The 23,727-nt window shown below is 37.1% G+C and overlaps 1 long non-coding RNA gene across 1 annotated transcript; it reads right to left on the reverse strand.

Moving 5' to 3' along the window:
- Positions 1-18,562: 18,562 nt before the first annotated feature.
- Positions 18,563-21,063, reverse strand: LOC127550754 (uncharacterized). The gene is made up of 3 exons (XR_007950943.1): positions 20,964-21,063; positions 19,300-19,468; positions 18,563-18,883 (listed from the first exon to the last, which is right to left on the reverse strand). It is a non-coding gene; the product is annotated as an uncharacterized LOC127550754 (long non-coding RNA).
- Between the last annotated feature and the right edge of the window lie 2,664 nt (positions 21,064-23,727).

Genomic DNA, 23,727 nt, shown 5'->3' on the forward strand with positions numbered 1-23,727 from the left:
CTTTGGATTTTTCTCTTATGTCCTTATGTGGTCCTTTCCTGCTCTTCATCCTTAGAGGAATCTGAAGGCACCAAAGGGCAGTCCAAGCTGGAACAAATCCTGCTTTGACTAGTCATGAGCTGTATCAATTCATCAATGTACAGAGTGTACATACTGACAGTCCTTTTAAGAGTTTGAATCAAGCCCAAAGAACACTCTGTTCCAACCGTCCTACCAGGACTAGCAAGGGGGTAGCTCAGGGGAAGGACACTCTGAAACACCAGAAAGAGTTCAGGATGAGGAGTCAAGAAGTCTGGATTCAATTCTAAGCTCCACTGTTAACTTATCTATGAACTTAGATGAGAATCGGAATTTCAATAGAACTGATTTCCTTTATAGTCCTATATATTTTATCTTATGCATTTAAAAACATTCTGAGAAGGGATCCCTATATTTGGCTAGACTGTCTAAGGGATGCATAACAAAAAAAGAATCCCTGATGAAAACTTAGGGGCTAAGACCCCTTCGAGCAGCTTCCTTTTATGGGTGATGTTCTGAGGTCTCTTCTGACTTTGATATTTTTTAGTTCTGTGGCTCTAATTTGGCAGATGACAGAAATAGTTCGTTTGGACCTCTACTCTATTCCAATCAGTATTAATCAATTTGATAGAATCATAAAGTATTTAAGATTCCAGAGCTGTGAGCTGCAGATTCTAAATTTACTTGCCTAACTATAGGAAGTTATCTAAAGGTTCTCTACCCTTGTTTTTTGTTTGTTTGTTAGTTTGTTTTTACTTAAGATACAGATTTATTGAAAATAGCTCTTGAGGAGTAGCACTGAGGATTATGATTTCAGGAAGCATAACAAACTGATATAAATATTTAGGTCAAGTAGAGATTTTCTGATGAATCTTTTTTTATATAATAGCTTTTTATTTTTCAAAATACATGCAAAGATAGTTTTCAGCATTTACCTGTGCAAAATGTTGTGTTCCATATTTTTCTCTCTTCTTTCCCACCCCCTCAGACAGCAAGTAATCCAATATAGAATAAACAATGTACAATTCTTCTAAACATGTTTCCATATTTATCATTCTGCACAAGAAAAAAACAAATCAAAAAGGAAAAAAAAAAAAGAGGAAAAAACCCATCAAGAGGCAGCTAGGTGGCAGGGTGGATAGAGCACCAGCCCTGAAATTAGGACTGAGTTCAAAAATGATCTCAGACACTTAACACTTCCTAGTTATGTGACCCTGGACAAGTCACTTAACCCCAATTGTCTCAGGGGAAAAAAATCAAGCAAACACCAACAACGATGACAAAAAAGGTGAAAATATTATATTGTGTTCCACATTCAGTCCCCACAGTTTCCTCTCTGGATGTAGATGGCTCTCTCCATCGCAAATCTATTGGAATTGGCCTGAATCACCTCGCTGTTGAAAAGAGCTACACCCATCACAGTTGATCATCACATAATCTTGTTGCTTGAACAAAGTTCTTTTGGTTCTACTCACTTCACGTAGTATCATTTCATGTAAGTTTCTCAGGTCTTTCTGGAATCAGCTTGCTCATCGTTTCTTACAGAACAATAATATTCCATAACATTCATACACCATAACTTACTCTCCAACTGATGGACATCCACTCAGTTTCCAGTTCCTTTTCACTATAAAAAAGGCTGCTACAAACATTTTTCCACATGTGGATCCTTTTCCCTTTTTTATGGTCTCTTCAGGAGAAAAGATCAGTAGAAATACTGCTGGATCAAAGGATATACAGTTTGATTACTCTTTGGACATACTTCCAAATTGCTCTATCAAATGGTTGGATCAGTTCACAGCTCCACTAATAATGTATTAGTGTCCCAATTTCCCCACATTCCCTCCAACATTTATCATTATCTTTTCCTATCATCTTAGCCAATCTGAGATGTCTCCACCATTGTTTTGCCTTGTCATGGTGACCAAGCCCATGGTCACCATGGAAACTACATGTAAAGTCCTTTAAAAAAAAAAAATATATATATATATATATATATATATATATATATTAACCTCTGAACCAATCATAGAATAGGAGCAAGTGATCATCTTATGACCACTTAGGCCACTGACTGATAATTTCATCCAACTTGTGACACTGCTGGTTTTCATATTTTGGCCTATATATATATATATATGTTAATCAATATCTGTTCTATAATGAGCATAACTGTAACCTTATAAACATATAGCCCTAAGGGGAGGTGACATTTCAGATCATGAGGAAGATCTGAAGTTGACTTCACTGGGGGCACTTTATTTAATAAAGTGACATTGGCTCTGCCTCAATCTGTTTTATTGTAGGTCAGACAATTTTAATCTCTACACAAAGGTTTTATATGAATGTTAGACATCTCAGACTAGATGTCCTGTAGATTTCCTATCTCAACACATTCAAAATAGATAGTATATTTCCCAAAAAATCTTTCCCTCCTCTGAATATCCTTATTAATGTTTCAGGATCTACTATCCTCCTAGTCACCCAGGATTGCAAGTTCAGGGCCATCTTCAACTCATTCCATTCATTCACTTCACATACAGCAAATCAAGTTATATTGTTTCTACCTCTACAATGTCTCTCTTATGTGTCCCCTTCTCTCTTCTCACACAGCCTCCACCCTGGTATAGGCTTTAAAGATTCCTGGCTATTTCTCACATACAACTCTCATCTCCTGATGCATTTTTATTATTCCCTCATGCTTGGAATTCTCTCTTTTCCCACTTCTATTTCTTGTTTCCCTGGCTTCCTTCAAGCTCCAGCTAAAATTCTACCCTCTGCAAGAATCTATCACCCTTAAAGCTAGTGCCCTCCCTCTGAGATTATTAGCTCCAATTCATACATAGTGATTTGCATATTGTCTTCCCTATTCAAAATTTGTCAGCTCCTGTAGGACAAGGGCTATATTTGTCTTTTTTTTTAAATAACTTTTTATTGACAGAACCCATGCCAGGGTAATTTTTTACAGCATTATCCCTTGTACTCACTTCTGCTCCAATTTTTCCCCTCCCTCCCTCCACTCCCTTCCCCAGATGGCAAGCAGTCCTTTACATGTTAAATAGGTTACAGAATATCCTAGATACAATATATGTGTGCAGAATCGAACAGTTCTCTTGTTGCACAGGGAGAATTGGATTCAGAAGATATAAATAACCTGGGAAGTAAAACAAAAATGCAAGCAGTTTATATTCATTTCCCAGTGTTCTTTCTTTGGGTGTAACTGCTTTTGTCCATCCTTGATCAATTGAAACTGAATTAGATCTCTTTAGCGAAGAGATCCACTTCCATCAGAATACATCCTCATACAGTACCATTGTTGAGGTATATAATGATCTCCTGGTTCTGCTCGTTTCACTTAGCATCAGTTCATGTAAGTCTCGCTAGTCCTCTCTGTATTCATCCTGCTGGTCATTTCTCACAGAACAATAATATTCCATAACATTCATATACCACAATTTACTCAACCATTCTCCAGTTGATGGGCATCCATTCATTTTCCAGCTTCTAGCCACTACAAACAGGGCTGCCACAAACATTTTGGCACATACAGGTCCCTTTCCCTTCTTTAGTATCTCTTTGGGGAATAAGCCCAGTAGAAACACTGCTGGATCAAAGGTATGATAACTTTTTGAGCATAGTTCCAAATTGCTCTCTAGAATGGCTGGATGTGTTCATAATTCCACCAACAATGTATCAGTGTCCCTGTTTTCCCACATCCTTTCCAACATTCTGCATTGTCTTTCCCTGTCATTCTAGCCAATCTGACAGGTGTATAGTGGTATCTCAGAGTTGTCTTAATTTGCATTTCTCTGATTAATAATGATTTGGAGCATATTTTCATATGTCTATAAATAGTTTCAATTTCTTCCTCTGAGAATTGTCTGTTCATATCCTTTGACTATTTATCAATTGGAGAATGGCTTGATTTCTTATAAATTAGAGTCAATTCTCTATATATTTTGGAAATGAGGCCTTTATCAGAACCTTTGACTGTAAAAATGTTTTCCCAGTTTATTGTTTCCCTTTTAATCTTGTCTGCATTAATTTTGTTTGTACAAAAACTTTTCAATTTGATATAATCAAAATTTTCTATTTTGTGGTCAATAGTGATCTCTAGTTCTTCTTTGGTCATAAATTCCTTCCTCTTCCACAGGTCTGAGAGGTAAACTATCCTATGCTCTTCCAATTTATTTATAATCTCATTCTTTATGCCTAGATCATGAACCCATTTTGACCTTATCTTTGTGTTCGGTGTTAAGTGTGGGTCAGTGCCTAGTTTCTGCCATACTAATTTCCAATTTTCCTAGCAATTTTTGTCAAATAATGCATTCTTATCCCCAAAACTGGGGTCTTTGGGTTTGTCAAACACTAGATTATTAAAGTTATTGGTTGTTTTGTCCTTTGAACCTAACCTATTCCATTGATCAACTAGTCTATTTCTTAGCCAATACCAGATAGTTTTAGTAACTGCTGCTTTATAATATAATTTTAGATCTGGTACAGTTAGGCCACCTTCATTTGATTTTTTTTCATTAATTCCCTTGAAATTCTTGATCTTTTGTTTTCCCCTATGAACTTTGTTGTTATTTTTTCCTAGGTCATCAAAGTAGTTTTTTGGGAGTCTGATTGGTATAGCGCTAAATAAATAGATTAGTTTAGGTAGTATTGTCATCTTTATTATATTTGCTCGCCCAATCCAAGAGCATTTAATATTTTTCCAGTTGGTTAGATCAGACTTAATTTGTGTGGAAAGTATTTTGTAGTTTTGCTCATAAAGTTTCTGATTTTCCCTTGGAAGATAGATTCCTAAATATTTTATACAATCAGTAGTTACTTTAAATGGAATTTCTCTTTGTAACTCTAACTATTGGGTTTTGTTAGTGATATATAAGAATGCTGATGACTTATGTGGGCTTATTTTGTACCCTGCAACTTTGCTAAAGATGTGGATTGTTTCTAATAACTTTTTAGTAGAATCTCTGGGGTTCTCTAAGTATACCATCATATCATCAGCAAAGAATGTATATTTGTCTTTCTGTGTATCCCCAGTGGTAAGCAGAGTACCTGACACATAGTAGGTGCTTAATAAATACTTGCTGACTTGACTTGAAAACATGTTTTAAATATATGAAGAATTACTAGATTTTTATCTAGATCAAGCCCACTAACTATGGCTGTATCCTCAGGAGTCCATCCAGCAAGCTATTTTCTTCCCCTTTCATACTAACTTGCTCAGTGATCATAATAACTCACATGGATTCTTATCATTTCTATGTTGATGATTATCAGATTTGTATATCTCTAACCTCTCTGGAGCTCTAGTCTCAAATTACCAATTAGAACTAGATGTTCATTGGCATCTAAAATATTCAAAACAGACTCCCAACTCTTCCTTTCTAAACTTCTCTCTTACTATTGTGGACACTCCAGTCACTCAGGCTCACAAACTCCATGTCATCCTTGATTGCTTATTAACACTTACTGCACAAATCCATTTTATTGCCAATTCTTATTTCTACCTTCTATCTTCACAATATCTTTCATAGATGGCTCCTTTCTATTTACACAGTTACCACCCTGATGCAGGTCTTCATCATCTCATGCCTAGATTATTGCAGTGGTAGGTCTCCTTGACTTAAGTATTTCCCTCTTACAATCCATCCTCCATTCAGCTGCCATGGTCATTTACAAAAGATAGATTTTGACCATATCAGTCCCCCTTTTCAATAAATTCCACTGTTTCCCTATAACCTCCAGGATCAAATATAAAGCTTTTACTTGACTTTTAAAGCCCTTTATAACTGGTCCCTTTCCCACTTTTCTAGTCTTCTTATACCTTATTCCACATCATGTACTCTACAAACCAAAGACACTGGCTTTTTTGCAGAGCCTGAAAGAGGACCCTCTCCCTCCAGTCTATCTCCATGCTTTTACATTGACTATTACCACCCATTTTGAATGATCTCTTCCCTTATCTCTGCCTCTTAGCTTCTCTGACTTCCTTCAAGATTCAGTTCAAATCCTTTCTTCTCTAGGATTTTCTTGGTCTCTTCCCTGACTTTGGTTTCCTTCACTTTTAGTGTATTCTCTCTATTACTTTTCCATTTCAACTACATATATTTTGTATGTATCTAATTATTTACATGGTCTTCTCCATTAGAATATAAGCTTCCTAAGGAAAATTTTTGTTATTGTTGTTCTTTCTTTGGGGTTTGCTCAGACCAAAGCATAGTATAAAAGAGGTGCATAATAAATGTTGTTGATTGATAGAAAATTTTATCATTTTTTATTATTATAGCTTTTTATTTACAAAACATAAGCATGGGTAATTTTTCAACATTGACCCTTGCAAAACCTTTTGTTCCAACTTTTCCCCTCCTTTCCCCCATCCCCTCCCCTAGATGGCAGATAGTCCAATATATGTTGAATATGTTAAAGTATACGTTAAATCCAATATATATATATACACATATTTATATAGTTATCTTGCTATACAACAAAAATTGGATCTAGAAAGAAAGAAAAAAATCTGAGAAGTAAAACAAAAATGTAAGCATTTTTAGCAGAAAGAGTGGAAATTCTATATTGTGGTTCACACTCATTTCCCATAGTTTTCTCTCTGGGTATATAGCTGATTCTCTTAATTATTGAACAATTAGAAGTGGTTTGAATCATCTCATTGTTGAAAAGAGCCATGTCCATCAGAATTGATCATCACATAATCTTGTTGTTGCCGTGTATGATGATCTCCTAGTTTTGCTTATTTCACTTAGCATCAATTCATGTAAGTCTCTCTAAACCTCTCTAAAATTATGCTGCTGGTCATTTCTTACAGAACAATAATATTCCATAACATTCATATACCATAATTTATTTAGCCATTCTCCAATTGATGGGCATCCGTTCAATTTCCAGTTTCTAGCCTCTACAAAAAGGGCTACCACAAACATTTTTGCACATGTGGGTCTCTTTCTCTTCTTTAAGATCTCTTCGGATATAAAGCCAGTAGTAACACTGCTAGATCAAAGGGTATGCACAGTATGATAACTTTTTTGAGCATAGTTCCAAATTGTTCTCCAGAATGGATGGATTCATTCACAATTCCACCAACAATATATCAGTGTCCCAGTTTTCCCACATTCCCTCCAACATTTGTCATTATCTTTTTCTTGACAGGAAAATTTAAACAAAGTGATATATAGTGAAGAAAACAGAAAAGAACAAAATGCACACTAATTATAACTAAGAATAGGTGCCAATAAATAGTAACTAAAGTGATGTTGCTAACACATATAATTTATACACACTACTTTAGTTATTTTCAATAAGTAAATATGAGAAGTATATAGTTATTTGTAAAATAATTTACAACTACTTTTTTGTAATTTTAAATATTTTTTGTTCTTATTTTTATATTTGAATGAACATGCATGTTGTAAGGTACATACATGTACACATATAGATAACTAATATTTCATGTCTAAAATAGTTATCCAGCATACAATATCTTCACAGGCTACCAGAAGTTCACACTCCTCCAACTCACTTTCAAAGTTCCTATGTGAGCCTTGTCTAGGTTATTGAACAGTTTCCTCCAAATGACTATATTCAGATTACAGTTCTTCTCATTACTTTTCCATATTTCTTCCTAGCATATGAATATTCCCATATTAATCTGTAATTAAATTAATTTTTAATTAATGTTCTATAACCTGAAAGAATTACTCAAATGTAGATTAAATGGTAGGTTTACTTAATTACATCAAAAATGAAATTAATAAGGTCAGCTTTAAAACTTTGGAATGGCAGTCAACACAGGGAGATCTCAAATCTCTACTTATTCTACCTAGTCTTCTATACTAGGTGTAACCCAAGCACACCCAAAGGCTGTATTAGAAAAGAATACTCTATCTTATTTTGGTCTCAAAAGGAAAAAGTGTAGGTCAGCCTCTGTCTTAACTTACCACTTTTTTAAAATAAATATTTTATATTTATTGTATGTAAAATTTTATATGTATATACATATATATATAAACAATTTTTAACATTCTTTTTTTAAAATTTGGAGTTTCAATTCTCTCCCTTTTCTCCTCCCTCCCTTCATTGAGAAGGCAAATAATTTGCTGTTGGTTATACATGGACAGTCATACAAAACATATTTCCATATCAGTCATGTTGTAAAAGAAAACATAGACAAAAAAATTCAAGAAAAATAAAAATTTAAAAAGTTTACTTTAATTTTCATTCAGATTCCACCAGTTCTTTCTGGGAGATAGATAGCATTTTTTATCATAAGTCCTTGGATCACTGTATTGCTGAGAATAGGGAAGTCATTCATTGTTAATCATTATACAATATTGCTCTTACTGTGTACAGTGTTCTCCTGGTTCTGCTTATTTCACTTTGCATCAGGTCACATATGACTTACCTCTCTTATATTCCATTATGGAGTTGTATCTGTGACAACTCCTATTTGATGCCTTCATATATTCTTTAACAATATTTCAGCTGCTGGACAATCCCCTGATTGGCTACTGAAAGGAGCCCATAGCCAAATGCCATATTGATGTTTTTGTCCTGTATTGTCTAATGTGTTCCTCTGGCATCTTCTGGTGCTTTCTCTACTATCTTTTCTATAAAGCACCATGACTTTTTCTGAAATGAGGCAGCCAAGGTACACAATGGATAGAGCACTGGGCTTAGAGTCGGGTGTGCTGTAATTTCCTCAACTATAAAATGGTTATAATAGTAGTACCTATTTCTCAGAGTTGTATTAAATGGCACAATGCTTAGCACAATGTCTGACACATAGCAGATACTTAATAAATGCTCATGTCTTTTTCTCTTTTTCCTCCTTATAGTGCCCTCATAAAGGTATTAGGATGACTTTAGGCACACTGTGTAACCATTTCTGCTCTATTAACTTGAGACTACTCTACCCCATAATACTCATCTCTCTGACACTTTTGAGTAGCAGAGAGTGCAGTGGAAACTTGTATCATCTGCCCAGAAGGAAGTTGTCACAGGAAATGTTACTTGTTAATGAAAAATGAAACAAAATATATCAATAAAGTAAATGCTGAGGAGTTAGTGGATAAATTTTAAAAACATCTTTATTGTTAATCTTTTATTTTATAAAACTAGGACAAGTCTCTTGGGACAATTCTAAGAAAACCAGGGAAGATATTTGTGTCTTGGAACACAGTACAAAATAATATATTTGTGAGGGGTTTATTGCATACAAAGCCCTATCCTGGACATTGGGGAAGATACTAAGTTTAGATTAGATATAGATCCTGATTTCATGGAACTCACAGGAAATCTCATCTACAATTACCTACAAAACTGCCCAAACTGAATTCTAATCAGGAAAGCCAAGAAAAAGTCATAATGAGTTATTTTTCCAGCATTAGAAAGTGTAGGAAGATAGATAGAAAGATTTTTGGACAATTGGGGGGGGTTGGGGGGTGGAGCTGGCCAGGACCACAGTGTGGCAACAGAAGCAAAATTGAACCTTGGAACTGGTAGAAACTGTCTACTGCATAAAGATGGTAAGGGGACTGAACACTTGGATAGAAAGAGATCTCAGAAAACCCCTGTACTAGTATTAGGAGCAGGAAAAGGTGCCATCTGCCAGGCCTTCAACCATTACTCAGTTCTGGTCACAATTCAACAAAAATGCAAGCAGTTTACATTCATTTCCCAGTGTTCTTTCTTTGGATGTAGCTGCTTCTGTCCATCATTTAGCAGTTGAAACTGAGTTAGGTCTCTTTGTCAAAGAAATCCACTTCCATCAGAATACATCCTCATACAATATCGTTGTCGAAGTGTATAATGATTTCCTGGTTCTGCTCATTTCACTTAGCATCAGTTCATGTAAGTCTCGCCAAGCCTCTCTGTATTCATCCTGCTGGTCATTCCTTACAGAACAATAATATTTCATAACATTCATATACCACAATTTACCCAGCTATTCTCCAATTGATGGGCATCCATTCAATTTCCAGTTTCTAGCCACTACAAACAGCTCTGCCACAAACATTTTGGCACATACAGGTCCCTTTCCCTTCTTTAGTATCTCTTTGGGATATAAGCCCAGAAGTAACACTGCTGGATCAAAGGGTATGCACAGTTTGATAACTTTTTTTTTTAATTTTTATTTAATAATTACTTTATATTGACACTCGTTTCTGTTCCGATTTTTCCCCTCCCTCCCTCCGCCCCCTCCCCTAGATGGCAAGCAGTCCTTTATATGTTGGATATGTTGCAGTATATCCTAGATACAATATATGTTTGCAGAACCGAACAGTTCTCTTGTTGCACAGGGAGAATTGGATTCAGAAGGTATAAATAACCCGGGAAGAAAAACAAAAATGCAGATAGTTCACATTCGTTTCCCAGTGTTCTTTCTTTGGGTGTAGCTGCTTTTGTCCGTCATTTATCAATTGAAACTCAGGTCTCTTTGTCAAAGAAATCCACTTCCATCAAAATATGTCCTCATACAATATCGTTGTCGAAGTGTATAATGATCTCCTGGTTCTGCTCATTTCACTTACCATCAGTTCATGTAAGTCTCGCCAGTCCTCTCTGTATTCATCCTGCTGGTCATTTCTTACAGAACAATAATATTCCATAACATTCATATACCACAATTTACCCAGCCATTCTCCAATTGATGGGCATCCACTCATTTTCCAGCTTCTAGCCACTACAAACAGGGCTGCTACAAACATTTTGGCACATACAGGTCCCTTTCCCTTCTTTAGTATTTCTTTGGGATATAAGCCCAATAGAAACACTGCTGGATCAAAGGGTATGCACAGTTTGATAACTTTTGGGGCATAATTCCAGATTGCTCTCCAGAATGGTTGGATTCGTTCACAACTCCACCAACAATGCATCAGTGTCCCAGTTTTCCCGCATCTCCTCCAACATTCATCATTATTTTTTCCTGTCATTTTAGCCAATCTGACAGGTGTGTAGTGGTATCTAAGAGTTGTCTTAATTTGCATTTCTCTGATCAATAGTGACCAAATCAGTTCTAATGGAGCAGTAATGAACTGAACCAGCTACACCCAGAGAAAGAACTCTGGGAGATGACAAAGAACCATTACATCGAATTCCCAATCCCTATATTTTTGCCTGCTTGCATTTTTTTATTTCCTTCACAGGCTAACTGTACAATATTTTAGAGTCCGATTCTTTTTGTACAGCAAAATAACAGTTTGGACATGTATACTTATTTTGTATTTAATTTATACTTTAATATATTTAACATGTATTGGTCATCCTGCCATCTAGGGGAGGGGGTGGGGGGAAGGAGGGAAAAAATTGGAACAAAAGGTTGGCGATTGTCAATGTTGTAAAATTACCTATCATATAACTTGTAAATAAAAAGTGATTTAAAAATTTTTAAAAATAAATTAAAAAAAAAGATTTTGCATCAATATTCATTAAGAAAATTGGTCTATAATTTTCTTTCTCTGTTTTGATCCTTCCTAATTTTAAGTATCAAGATCATATCTGTTTCATAAAAGGAATTTGGTATAACTCTTTCTTCCCCTATTTTTTTAAATAGTTTATATCATACTGGAATTAATTGTTCTTTAAATGTTTGGTAGAATTCACTTATAAATCCATCTGGCCCTGGAGATTTTTTCTTAGGGAACTCAGTAGTAGTTTGTTCAATTTCTTTTTCTAAAATGGGACTATTTAAGTATTTCATTTCTTCATCTGTTAATCTGGGCATCTCTAGTCTTTTAAGTATGCATCCATATCACTTAGATTATCAGATATATTGGCATACAGTTCGGCAAAATAGCTTTTAATGCTTTAATTTCCTCTTCATTGGTGATGAGTTCACCCTTTTCATTTTTGATACTGGTAATTTGGTTTTCTTCTTTTTCTAATCAAGTTAAACAAAGGTTTATCTATATTGTTGATTTTTTTCATAAAACCAACTCAGTTTTGTTTATTAGTTCAATAATTTTCTTATTTTAAATTTTATTAATCTCTTTTTAATTTTCAGAATTCCAAGTTTGGTATTTAATTAGGGTTTTTAATTTGTCCTTTTCCTAACTTTTTAAGTTACATGTCTAATTCATTGATTTCTCTTTCTCTATTTTATTCATGTAAGCATCTAGAGATATAAAATTTCCTTTAAGAACTCCTTTGGCTGCATCCCATAAATAAATCTTATTATTGTCATTCTCTTGGATGAAATTATTGTTTTTATAGTTTGTTTCATCTATTCATTCTTAAGGATTAGATTATTTAGTTTCCAATCAATTTTTGGCTATTGAAGTATATTCTTTTCATTCTCTCTATCTCTCTTTTTCTCTTTTTGGACAAGGCTAATGCAGTAATTTGTTTTGCATGACTATATGTGGTTGTAATATGTTTTGCTTTCTTGAGGGAGGAGGAAAGAGGGAAAGGTAGAGAATTTGGAAGTGAAAATATAATTGAAAAAAAATTAAGGAAGAAAATCACTGAAAATTTAACACAAATCAATTTATTTTGCCCTAATATAGCAAGGATATGCAGTAAGGATACAGTGGTGATTAACTTCTGGAGGTTCAGCTCTCCTCATGTGAACTTAAGAAATCCACCATCTGAGAGGCTAGACTCCACATGCCTTTTATGCCTTTAAGTGACCAAGAAGTTGCACCAGAAAAACTAAAGTCCCAGGGACAGCTTTGTCCTAGGTCTACTCCATATTGCCTGGGAGTGGGGGTAGTGAAGGAAAACAGAGTCAGGTAGCTTTTTCTTCTTTTAGGTAAAAATTCCTCGTATTGGGGCTGGGAAGAAGCTACATCAAGGAACCCCTGGTCCTATCACAAACTGCCTTTCTGCTTCTGTCTATTCATATTGGCTTCTTGATTCACTGACCTACAAACCTCTTAAAACCTTGACTCCAAGCAGGACTCCAAGGTTTGGGAAATTCTGGGTAAAACTTATCCTGGTCAACAAAGCAGTTAGATTTCAAGAATCTTGAATCAGTTCCCTTGTCTATAGAACCAAGGCTTGGCACTGCAAAAATAAGAAGGCAGTGAAATATTTATTTTTTAAATAGAAACAACAAATGGGTGTACCCCAATAGAAGGGGTACACCAAGACCCCCTGAATCTATAGCATGATTTCCTAGTTTTGTTGCAATGTGCTGGGTTGTCACTTCCAAGTGTCTCATCATTATACTATCCCTCATCCAGACTCACTTTCCCCCACTGTCTTTCCTCCTTTGTTCAAGACCAGGTCTGACTGAAACTGGTCTGTTTGTTGCTGTTGTTGTTTTTAATCTATTATTTATATTTTTGACATTCATTTAAAATTTTGAGTTCCAAATTCTCTCCCTTGCTCCTGCTCTCCCCCACATCCATTGAAAAGGCAAAAAAAAAAAAGTGTTATCAATTATACATGTGAAATCATGCAAAACATCCTTTCATATTAGCCATATTGCCCAAAAAGGCAAGAAAAATAAAATGAAAAAATTAAGCTTCAGTTTGCACTCAGACTCAATCAGTTCTTTCATTGGATCTTTGTATGGCTGAGAATTACTGTCATTCACAGCTGATCATCATACAATACTGCTGTTACTGTGTACAATGTTCTTTTGGTTCTGCTCACTTCACTTTGCATCAGCTAATATAAATCTTTCTAGTTTTTTTCTGAAACTATCCTGCTCATATTTCTTATAGCACAATAGTATTTCATCTTTCAATATTCATTTTTATAAGATTTTGAGTTCTCAAAAACATTAATTTAAAAAAAAGGATTTTGAGTTCCATTTTTTCCCTACCTTCTTTCTCTCCAGGACAGAAAACAATCTGATATAGATTACCCATGTACAATTTGTACAGTCGTTCCCCAATTCCTCAATAGGCATCCCCTCAATTTCCAATTCTTTGCCACTATAAATAAAAAACTGATATAAACATTTTAGACAGGTGTCACAATAGATAGAATACTGGGCCTGAAATCAGGAAGACTCATCTTTACACGTTCATATCCTACCTTAAGCACTTACTCGTTGTGTGACCCTGGGCAAGTCACTTAACTCTGCCTCAGTTTCTCATCTATAAAATAAGCTGGAGAAGGAAATGGCAAACTATTCTAACATCTTTGCTAAGAAAACCCTAAAGGGATCATAAAGAGTCAGACATGACACAACAACAATTTTTGTACATGCAAGTCCTTCTTCTTTTTCTTTGATTTCTTTGGGATACACTTAATAGTGGTATTGTTAGATCAAATGGTATGTACAGTTTTATAATCCTTCGGGTACAGTTCCAAACTGCTCTCCAGAATGACTGAATTGGGTCACAACTCCACTAACAGTATACTAGTGTCCCAATTTTTCCATATTCCCTTCAATGTCTGTCATTTTCCTTTTCTTTCATATTAGCCAATTTGAGAAGTGTAAGATATATCTCAGAGTTGTTTTAATTTCTTTTTCTCTAATCAATAGTTCATTTTTATGGGGCTATTGATAGATTTGATTTCTTTTTTCAAGTTATTTTGTTGATAACTATAATATAACTATAATAAAATGAGACATTCATAGACCATATAACAATAAACAAAAGTAAATTTATTTAGCCATAATATGGAAATGATACGGAACTCATTTATTTGGATGCAGATTACATGCCTCTGTATTGGTCATGCCAAAAGAATAGCTATCATCCCAGGTTTAAGGTCGTGTATGAAGCTGCTCAACATGTCTACTTTTTTCTCAAGTCAGAGAACATAGTTAAAAGTAAAGTTATTTTTGAGACATATTTAACATGTATATGACTGCTTGCCATCTGGAGGAGGGGGTGGAGGGAGGGAGGGGAAAAAATCAGAACAGAAGTGAGTGCAAGGGATAATATTGTAAAAAATTATCCTGGTATGGGTTCTGTCCATAAAACGTTATTTAAAAAAAAAATAAAATAAAAGTACAGGTATTTAATGAAATATCATCATAAGATTTTCAATAGGATATCTTTTCCACCCTTCACATAAACATAGGTAATACATGCTCTCCCACAAAGACACAGATCATCAGTGGGAATAATAAACCAGCCAGGTGATCACACATGACAGAGTGTGAAGGGTCCACATGTGAGGAATATATGGAGAGGGGCAATGCCTAATTCCAGTGCTACAAGATGATGTCTTTTGACAATCTTTTCAGTAAGTCCTTTCTGAAAGTGCTTCTTCCCAGCATCCTAGTTGTTCCAGTGGGCCAGCCCCTCACCAGACAGGGTAGTAGCTCTTCTGGGATTGTTCCTTACCAGGGGAACATGGTGGTAGCATCTCTGCTGTTTCTGATCCCTGATGGAATGGGAGAATATATGCTGGACCTGCTTTTTGCTAAGGTGTGATGGCTAAAACCTTTCCCAGTTAAGGGCAGATTGGCAGCTTTTTATTACTACCACACCCACGTAACAAAAGTCAAACAAAGTACTCCAAAGTTGATTGGGTCTTTTTCAAGCCTAATGACTGGTCCAGAGAACTAAGCTTTTTGTTATCCAGAACAACCATATTTAGAGCTGTTCACTCTTAAGTTACCGTCTCCCTATCCTATCTTCAACCCTCAAATCTTCTCTGGTTTAGCAGCAAATGAATTTGAGCCTGAGATACAGGATAATTTAAGGAAACATCTAGTTCATATTCCCTCCTTAATTGTGCAGTTCTGTCAAAATAGCCTCATCGATTTGGTGCTTCTCTTAGAATAAGATCCCCAAACTCTGTAACCTTCTATAAACTGGTTTCATACTATCTTATTTCCCATAAATACTAGCAAAGCAAAGACCATTTTAAAAAATCTGACCATTCTAAAGGGAGTAACTTTAGAAAGATAATTGTGCAATGAGATGATTGATGCCAATTCCGATGATCTTGTGATGAAGAGAGCCATCCACACCCAGAGAGAGAACTGGTGGGAAGTGCGTGTGGATCACAACATAACATTCTCACTCTTTTGTTGTTGTTTGCTTGCCTTTTGTTTTCTTACTCGTTTACTTTCTTTTTTTGATATGATTTTTCTTGGGCAGCAAGGTAATTGTATAAGTATGTTTATACATATTGGATTTAACATATTTTAACATGTTTATCATATATTTGATTGTTGCCATCTAGGGGAAGGGATAGGGAGAAAATCTGAAACACAAGCCTATGCAAGGGTCAGTGTTATCAAATTATCTGTGTGTATGTTTTGAAAATAAAGTTTTATAAAAAAATTGAAAAGTAGTTGTGATATAAAAGAAAACATATTTAACATGAGCTCAGGATATCTGGGTTTGAAACCCTAGACCTTGAATTCAGTAGTTAGATTTTTATAAGTAAATGAGCCTTAGTCTCTTTATCTGTAAATGGATATAATAATATTTGTATTACTTACTTACCCTGTGAACAAAAAAGAGTCTTAGACATCACGGAAGTTGGAAGCTAATTTAGCTAGTATTTTAGACAGGGATGCCTTTGACATCAGTGACAAAAGGGCATCCAAACTCAGTTTGAATGCCTTCCCATTGAAGGGGAATATGTAGCTATTGAGGCTCAACTGTGGGGGAAGTAGAGAAACCATCATTTTGGGATTGCCCATTAGGTAATATGAAGACAACAATTTGTTTAAAAATAGAGAATTTATTGTAGGGCAAAATTCATGTGTCTTTTTTTCAATCTTCTCCATCTATGTGAGTCTCTGTGATTTGCATGAAACATGAGATATACAATGGAACATTCTCTCAGAGCATTCTCGCCACTATAGTTTTACCTAGCCTCTTAATGATTTGTTTAAGAGAATCCCTGGGAATATTTTCTAGTACTAGGGGGTAGGATAAAAACTAAAAGGATCTCTGACCATAATTAAGATATAGTCAAAGGGGTGACAAAAAAATAAGATATGGTCAAGAAACTTAGTGCTTAGCATAGTGCCTGACATAGTAGATACTTAATAAATGTTTATTGATAAGCTGATTGATCAATTGAAAAAATAGATCATTCTAGCCTAGTTTCTATTGGTTTTATTTTATTTTAACTGATCGCAGTTATTTTAAAGTTGCTCGTAGCTTCAGCTGATACCCTTAAGAATTTATCCCTCTCAGGAAAAATTGGAACAAAAGGTTTGGCAATTGTCAATGCTGTAAAATTACCCATGCATATATCTTGCAAATAAAAAGTGATTAAAATTAAAAAAAAAAAGAATTTATCCCTCTCTAACATGTGAGAGTATTATTAGTCGCCACATCAAAGCAGATGATAGCAGAAATCAACAGATAACTGAATAGTAGATGACCAGCAGAGATTTAGTACCCAGAAAAGAGTAAAAAAAATGCCCAGAATAGAACTATAAAATCCAAAGGTTGTCTCAGTGGTTAACAGGATTAGAAGTGTAAGTTCCCTGGCCATGTATGTTCCCTTGGTCACACACGCTCCCTAAATCCTTCCTTTTCTTGGACATATGTGGTCCTTTTCACTTGTAATATTGCAGCTGAGTGCTCTGGTCAATGTGTGCTCTCTAGGTGCGTGGGAAGGTGTTTGTTGTTAATTGGCTATACTCTTTGATTAAATATCGATTAAATATTTTTTCCTTTTAACTTTTTGATTAACTTTAAAAAATGCTTATAACCTATGGTTCTGAGTAGATGCTAATTCACAAAATGCCTTGAGATAGCTTTTTGAGGATTCACATATGAAAGGCAAGTGAGGTCCTACAGCTTTCATCATACTTTAGTCTGCCTCTCTGCAAACTTAGTGCTTCCAGGTCTGACTTCTAAGGGTCAAGCAGGGCAATTCTACTCCTGTTCTTCATGGTGATTCTCCAAAGTCTTTTCTTCACTTGGCTAAGTACCTTCAATCAATTATGTATGGAATGGTCTTGAGTCTTTTATCATTCTATTTACTATCTTTTGGGACTCCAGGTTACTACTACTTCCTTCTGACCCAAAACTGAAAGCCATATTCTGGAAGTAGCTTGACCAGGACAGAAGATAGCAGGATTTTCACGTTCCTGGATAGGAATTCTGTGGTTCCCTTAATGCAGCCCAGGATGGCATGGGCTCTGGAGAGTGCTATAGTCCATCTAATCCAATAGCCTCATTTTGTGGAAGCGGGAAAGGGATAATGAGAAGTAGAAATCATTTGCTTAATATCACCTGAACCTCAATGCAACTCCAGTTTTTCTTACTCTAAATTCAAATTTCTTTCCACCAGATTGTTCATCTTTGTCCAGTTGTTGTGAGAAAAATGCTTCATAATATAAACTGCTTGCATTTATGTTTTTCCTCCCGGGTTATTTATACCTTCTGAATTCAATTCTCCCTGTGCAACAAGAAAACTGTTTGGTTCTGCACACATATATTGTATCTAGGATATACTGCAACACATTCAACATGTAAAGGACTCTTGCCATCTGGGGGAAGGGGTGGAGGGAGGGAGGGGAAAAATCGGAACAGAAATGAATGCAAGGGATAATGCTGTAAAAAATTACCCTGGCATGCGTTCTATCAATAAAAAATTATTTAAAAAAAAAAAAGAAAAATGCTTCATAAACCTTAAAAACTTTTAAAAGGCCAGCAATAGTTTATTATGATTGCAAAGGCAAAAGAAAGAGTTGGTGAATGAGGAGGAAATACTCCCAAGAGATGCTAAACCTGTCACATGCCAGAAGTTTAAGGAGTAAGGTTGGTAACCCCACAGCACAGTAAGTATAGATCAAAAACTCTGAATGGGAGAGACAGTGGTCTTGATTACTGTCCTCTGTCCTTTTCATCAATGTAGGAACTCAAGGCTAGGTAGGTTTTATTGGAAAAGAGCAAGACAGGAACTTAGACCAGGAACCAGGGAGCCTTGGTCGGGGCAAATACAGTTTGTTGTTTATCTGCAAAACAAAGAGAGATTTTCATAACAACCCCCTCCACCCTTTCCAACCCTGGCCATAGCCTTCTGTGAGCTCCATAAAATACACAATCTCAGAGCCCTTAGGGACCATTTATTTCAATCCTTCCATTTTATAGATGAGAAAAATCAGGCCCAGAGAGGAGTTGCCTCAAGTCAAACAACTCAGTACAAAGCCAGTTCTAGAATCCAGCACATTCTAAGTCTCCAGCTAGAACCTTTTCTAGTCCACTACATTGGATATTGGAAACTCAGCCAGAGCATCCACTTCCCTGCTTTTCTGTTAGATTGGGAGCCTGGCCTACCTGGTGCTCTGGGCCAAGGTTTCCCGCCCCCATGGCATCCCTGCTTGCCTGACTCTAGGATTGAGGCAAGTGGATGAGAGACCCCAAGACTTACTTGGATTCCCGACAGGTCAATTGACATTGTTCTATGAATATGAAGTTGTTCTTGTTGCCTTTACAGCCCCCATAAGTGAATCGTTCACAGTTCCGGGACTGCTTGTTGTAGAAGTATCGAGGAAAAGAACCCCTGCAGTCGCCAGGGAGCATGGGCAAGGTACAGATGCCTGGGTGCAAAGTCACACAGTGTTAGGATGCACAATGTGGGGGAGAGGTCTTTGGACTCCAAGAAGAGGCTTTTCCATCCTGGGCTCCAATGAACCCCTCCCCAATATCTTCACCATCCTAACTCTCATTCCTCTGGGGCTCTAAGGTTTATAGAGTGCTTTCTTCTCACTCAGTGACACAGTCCATGCAAGTATCCCAGTTTTATGTATGGGGAAACAGAGGCCCAGAGAGATGAAATATTGCACAACTCAGGTGTCAAAGCCAGGATTTGGAACCTGGTCTTCGGACTCCAAGCTGTGCTCTTTCTACCACAGTAGGCTGCCTCTTTCCAGGCACGCCGAGTTCTGATGGTAGCAGCCCCCGGACACACAGCCTCAGACAGCTGCAAGAGAGCTCTGTAACAGCCACTAGAGGAGATGGTCCAAGCCGACAGTCAGGGGCAGCAGCGAGCAAATACAGCTGTGCGGGCCCCAACTTGGCCATACAAACTCAAGGCCAACCTAGATGGTCTTTTTTCAGCTGAACTCCCCTCTCTGGGCTCCAGTTTCCCCATTTGAAAAATGAAGAGATCGGATTGATATATTGCTAATATCTCTTGCAACTCCAACATTCTAGGGCATCTTGGCCGAGTCTTTTTGGACAGGGTTGGGCTTGGAGTTAGCAAGATCTGAGTTTGAATTCCTCTCCAAGGAGTAACTGGGGAGTCACTTAACTAATCTTCCAGCTTCAGTCTTCTCTCCCATCCAATGGGGATAAGAACACCTGTAAGACTTTACTACCCAAAGTTGCTTGTGTAGTAGAAATTCTAATGAGATGACCAGCATTGTGCTAGTCACTAGAGATGCAAACACAGAAAAGAAACAATCCTTGATCTTCAAAAGATAATATGTAATATTTTGCAAACCCTAAAGCATTATATGAATTGTTATATTTTGTTACTATTCTATTTGTATTATTCTATTTTCTTTAGTTTTGACTAGATGGTATACTGGTTCTACCATTCTGTGCTCTGTTCTATGGTCCCTTTCATCTTAAATATAATATGATTATATAGAGTCACAAATTTGGCAGTAGCAGGGACCTTAGAAGTCATTTAGTCAATCAGTCAATTAAGCCACACACATTTATTAAGTATCTACTCTGTGCTAAGATTTAAAAATAAAATCATAAACAATCACTACCTCAAAGAATTTGTATGCTCTCAGGGGAACTCTGAAATTGCTCCATTTTACCAAGTAGGAAACTGAAGCCCAGAGGGGTTAAATGAGATGCCAAGGGTCACATGGATAGTAAGTGATCAATGCAGAATTTGAATTCAGATCTTTTGATTTCAAATCCAATGTTCTTCCACAGTACTGTGCTAAGTCAACATTCTATGTTCTTTACTATGATTTTGTTATTTCATTGTAATTGCAGCTAGTTCATCAGGGGGAAAGACTATGTAAACTAAGTTGCTCCCCACAATGTCTCCCTATCCAAAATTTCAGTACTCACTTGGAAGGCTAACTATTAGGCAGCATGACATCATCAGGAATAGCAGCAACAGTTTCAAAGTTTTCCATAAAAAGAAAAGAAAAGAAAAGAAAATTCCAAGAAGTCATTTTCATTGTTGGTCCAATCACTGACACTTAGCGGGCCCTGTGGGAATCCTCGCACTGAACTGGACCGTCTGATGAACCTCTGGCAACCCAGCACACCCCCATGGTCCCTGTCACATCTTGTCACTCCCCTTCCAGGGATGGTTCTTAGATTGTATTCCCAGCACAAATGGCTCCTAGCTTCCAAGACGCTCCACAAAAATATTCTGAACCAGGGTGGAATTCCTGAATCCGAAGGGATGGGTCTGTCTTCTGTCTCCTGGGAAAGGGCCTCCTACACCTGGCAGCCTCCTGACCTCCCCCATCCCGTGGTCCCTAGCATGCCCTAAACACACAATGGTATCACACAAGAAAAGAATATATCTTCACTCAGACATGCTCCTATGTGTACATGCCTACGTGGGAATACACATTCATACAAACATGGAAACACACTAAAAATCACATGACAGACACTATAAAGTAAAGCTCTTTCTACCTGAATGGTCCCCACCCAATACCCCTTTCCCCACAAACTTAGTCCTTACCTCGTACCTCCTCTTTCAATGGTCATTGGGCAATGATAGGAGCAGCAGCAAAAATGGTCATGTAGATGAGAGAAAAGAAATAGTTAGTTTTCTAATAGAGCTAAACTTGACCCTGAGCCCTATTTCTGGGATTTCACCTTGAGCCCTTGTCCTCAGAACTAGCCCTAATTCCAGACTTCTCTCTGATTTCCTCATCCCAGAACCCGGAGAGTAACTATCACCTCCGACCTTGGAATTTACCCCACTCTCCCTCAGGGTAAATCTAAGGCTGCTCCTTCATCTTTCTTCTTTCCCCTAAATGGCCTGAGATCCCAGACTTTGCCAATACTCAGAGCTCCTGAAACCTTCCAAGTTCCTGGGCTACTTTCAGAGAAAATCCCAATCTGTGATGTCATAGAAGGATTGGGATATAGCAACTTCCTCTCCCACTTTTTCTATCCTTAGGAGACCCTAGAAAAATGCTGGATCATGGCAGGGATGAGCTTGGAATGTTCAGCTAAAAGCAAGCCTGGGAGGTTTCCTCCATAGAACATGAGTGCCTTCCCCGAGCCAGCAATATCCTCATCCCCTAAAACCTTTGTAGGAGCAACCAAGGCTTCTTTCCTAGGCATACTCACCCCACAAAGTTCCCTTACCCATTCTAACAAATACTTATTTTCTTGGTGCTACGTTGGGTTATTGTTAGTCCTTTGCTCTCAAGGAGGACCCTGACATCAGGGAGGTGATGCATTAATGTCCAAGTGAATTGGATTTAAGTGAGGGAAGGCTGTGCAAGGTCACACTTTATTCTTCAGAGCCATCTGGGTCCAGGGGCCAGATATAGATCAAGATGAGTAGAGATGGCTCTGGATGCAGTGGAGACTAAACTAAGGTCTTTAACAGGTCTCAGTTTGACTGAGGACACACACATTCAGTAATTAAAGGTAGATAGCTTCTGAAGCAAAGAATCTCTCCTCTTCCACCTAATCAAAAAAAATTAAAAACTAACTAAATAAATAAATCTGGGAGAAGACCCTCAGGGTTTCTGGCTAAAATAGAAGTGACTGCTATTTACATTCAGTCTGAGTCTACTGGGACCAAAACTGTGACCAAATGGAGCTTGGCCTAGGACCTATTGTTAGCCAATCAAGGAGAATCAGAGTGGTTTGGGTTTAAGGCATGGTCCTTAAGAAAGAAATCTAGCCAATAAACCCCAAAATATCTTGAGACAGTAGTGATAAGGAAGGAAGGAAGGAGAGGAAGGAAGGGAGGGAAGGAAGGAAGAAAGCAAAGAGAGAGGGAAGAAGGGAAGAAGGCAGAGAGGGAAGAAGGGAGGAGACCGGAAGAAAGAAAGGGAGGGAGGGAAGAAGGCAGAGAGGGAGGAAGGGAGGGAGACAGGAAGGAAGAAATGGAGGGAAGGCGGAAGGGAGAGAGGGAGGAAAAGAAGGACAGGAGGGAGGGAGAAAGAGAGTGAAGGAGGGAGGAGCGCTAACTGCAAGCATGTGGCAACAAAAGCACACATAGATTTGGGTGAGTCTGAGCTTAAGTTTTAGGCTCCTGAATACTGCTTCTCTTTTATTTCTTTCCTAAATTTAGGTGGCAAATAAGTGGATCTATTTAGCCTTGTGGGAAATCTTGTGAACTTGAAGGTTTAGAGATCCTGGGATCATTGTTTGGAATTGACTGGTACCCAGGGGAGTTTCTGCATCAGAAAGGATAAGGGGAGGAACTCTATGAGATATTTGTAAAGCACTTAGCATAGTGCTGGCATACTGTAGGTGCTTAATACATGCTTGTTCCTCTGTATATTTTAGGGGTGGGAGAATAAAAGAGTTAGACTATGAGAAAAGGCATCTACTATCTGTATTAAAGGGCAGGCTTCCCTGGAATGAAGCCCAGTTACTGGATGTAAGAATCCTGAGTAAAGGGGTCCCTTTGTGGAAAGGGAAAGAATGCAGTGCCAAAATCCTTTTAACACAGACACAGCTCTTAATTCTTTGATATGGATTAAAAGATACTGAAATGAAGTGATCCAAAGGAAAATAATTACAAATTGACTTCAACAATACCATCAAAATGAAGCTGGACCCAAATACATGATGGACCTAATGACATAATAAAATGTTTTAAAAAATGAAAGAGTATCTTGTTAGT

The sequence above is a fragment of the Antechinus flavipes genome, chromosome 2 (genome assembly GCF_016432865.1).
Source record: "Antechinus flavipes isolate AdamAnt ecotype Samford, QLD, Australia chromosome 2, AdamAnt_v2, whole genome shotgun sequence".
Classification (NCBI taxonomy): Eukaryota; Metazoa; Chordata; class Mammalia; order Dasyuromorphia; family Dasyuridae; genus Antechinus; species Antechinus flavipes.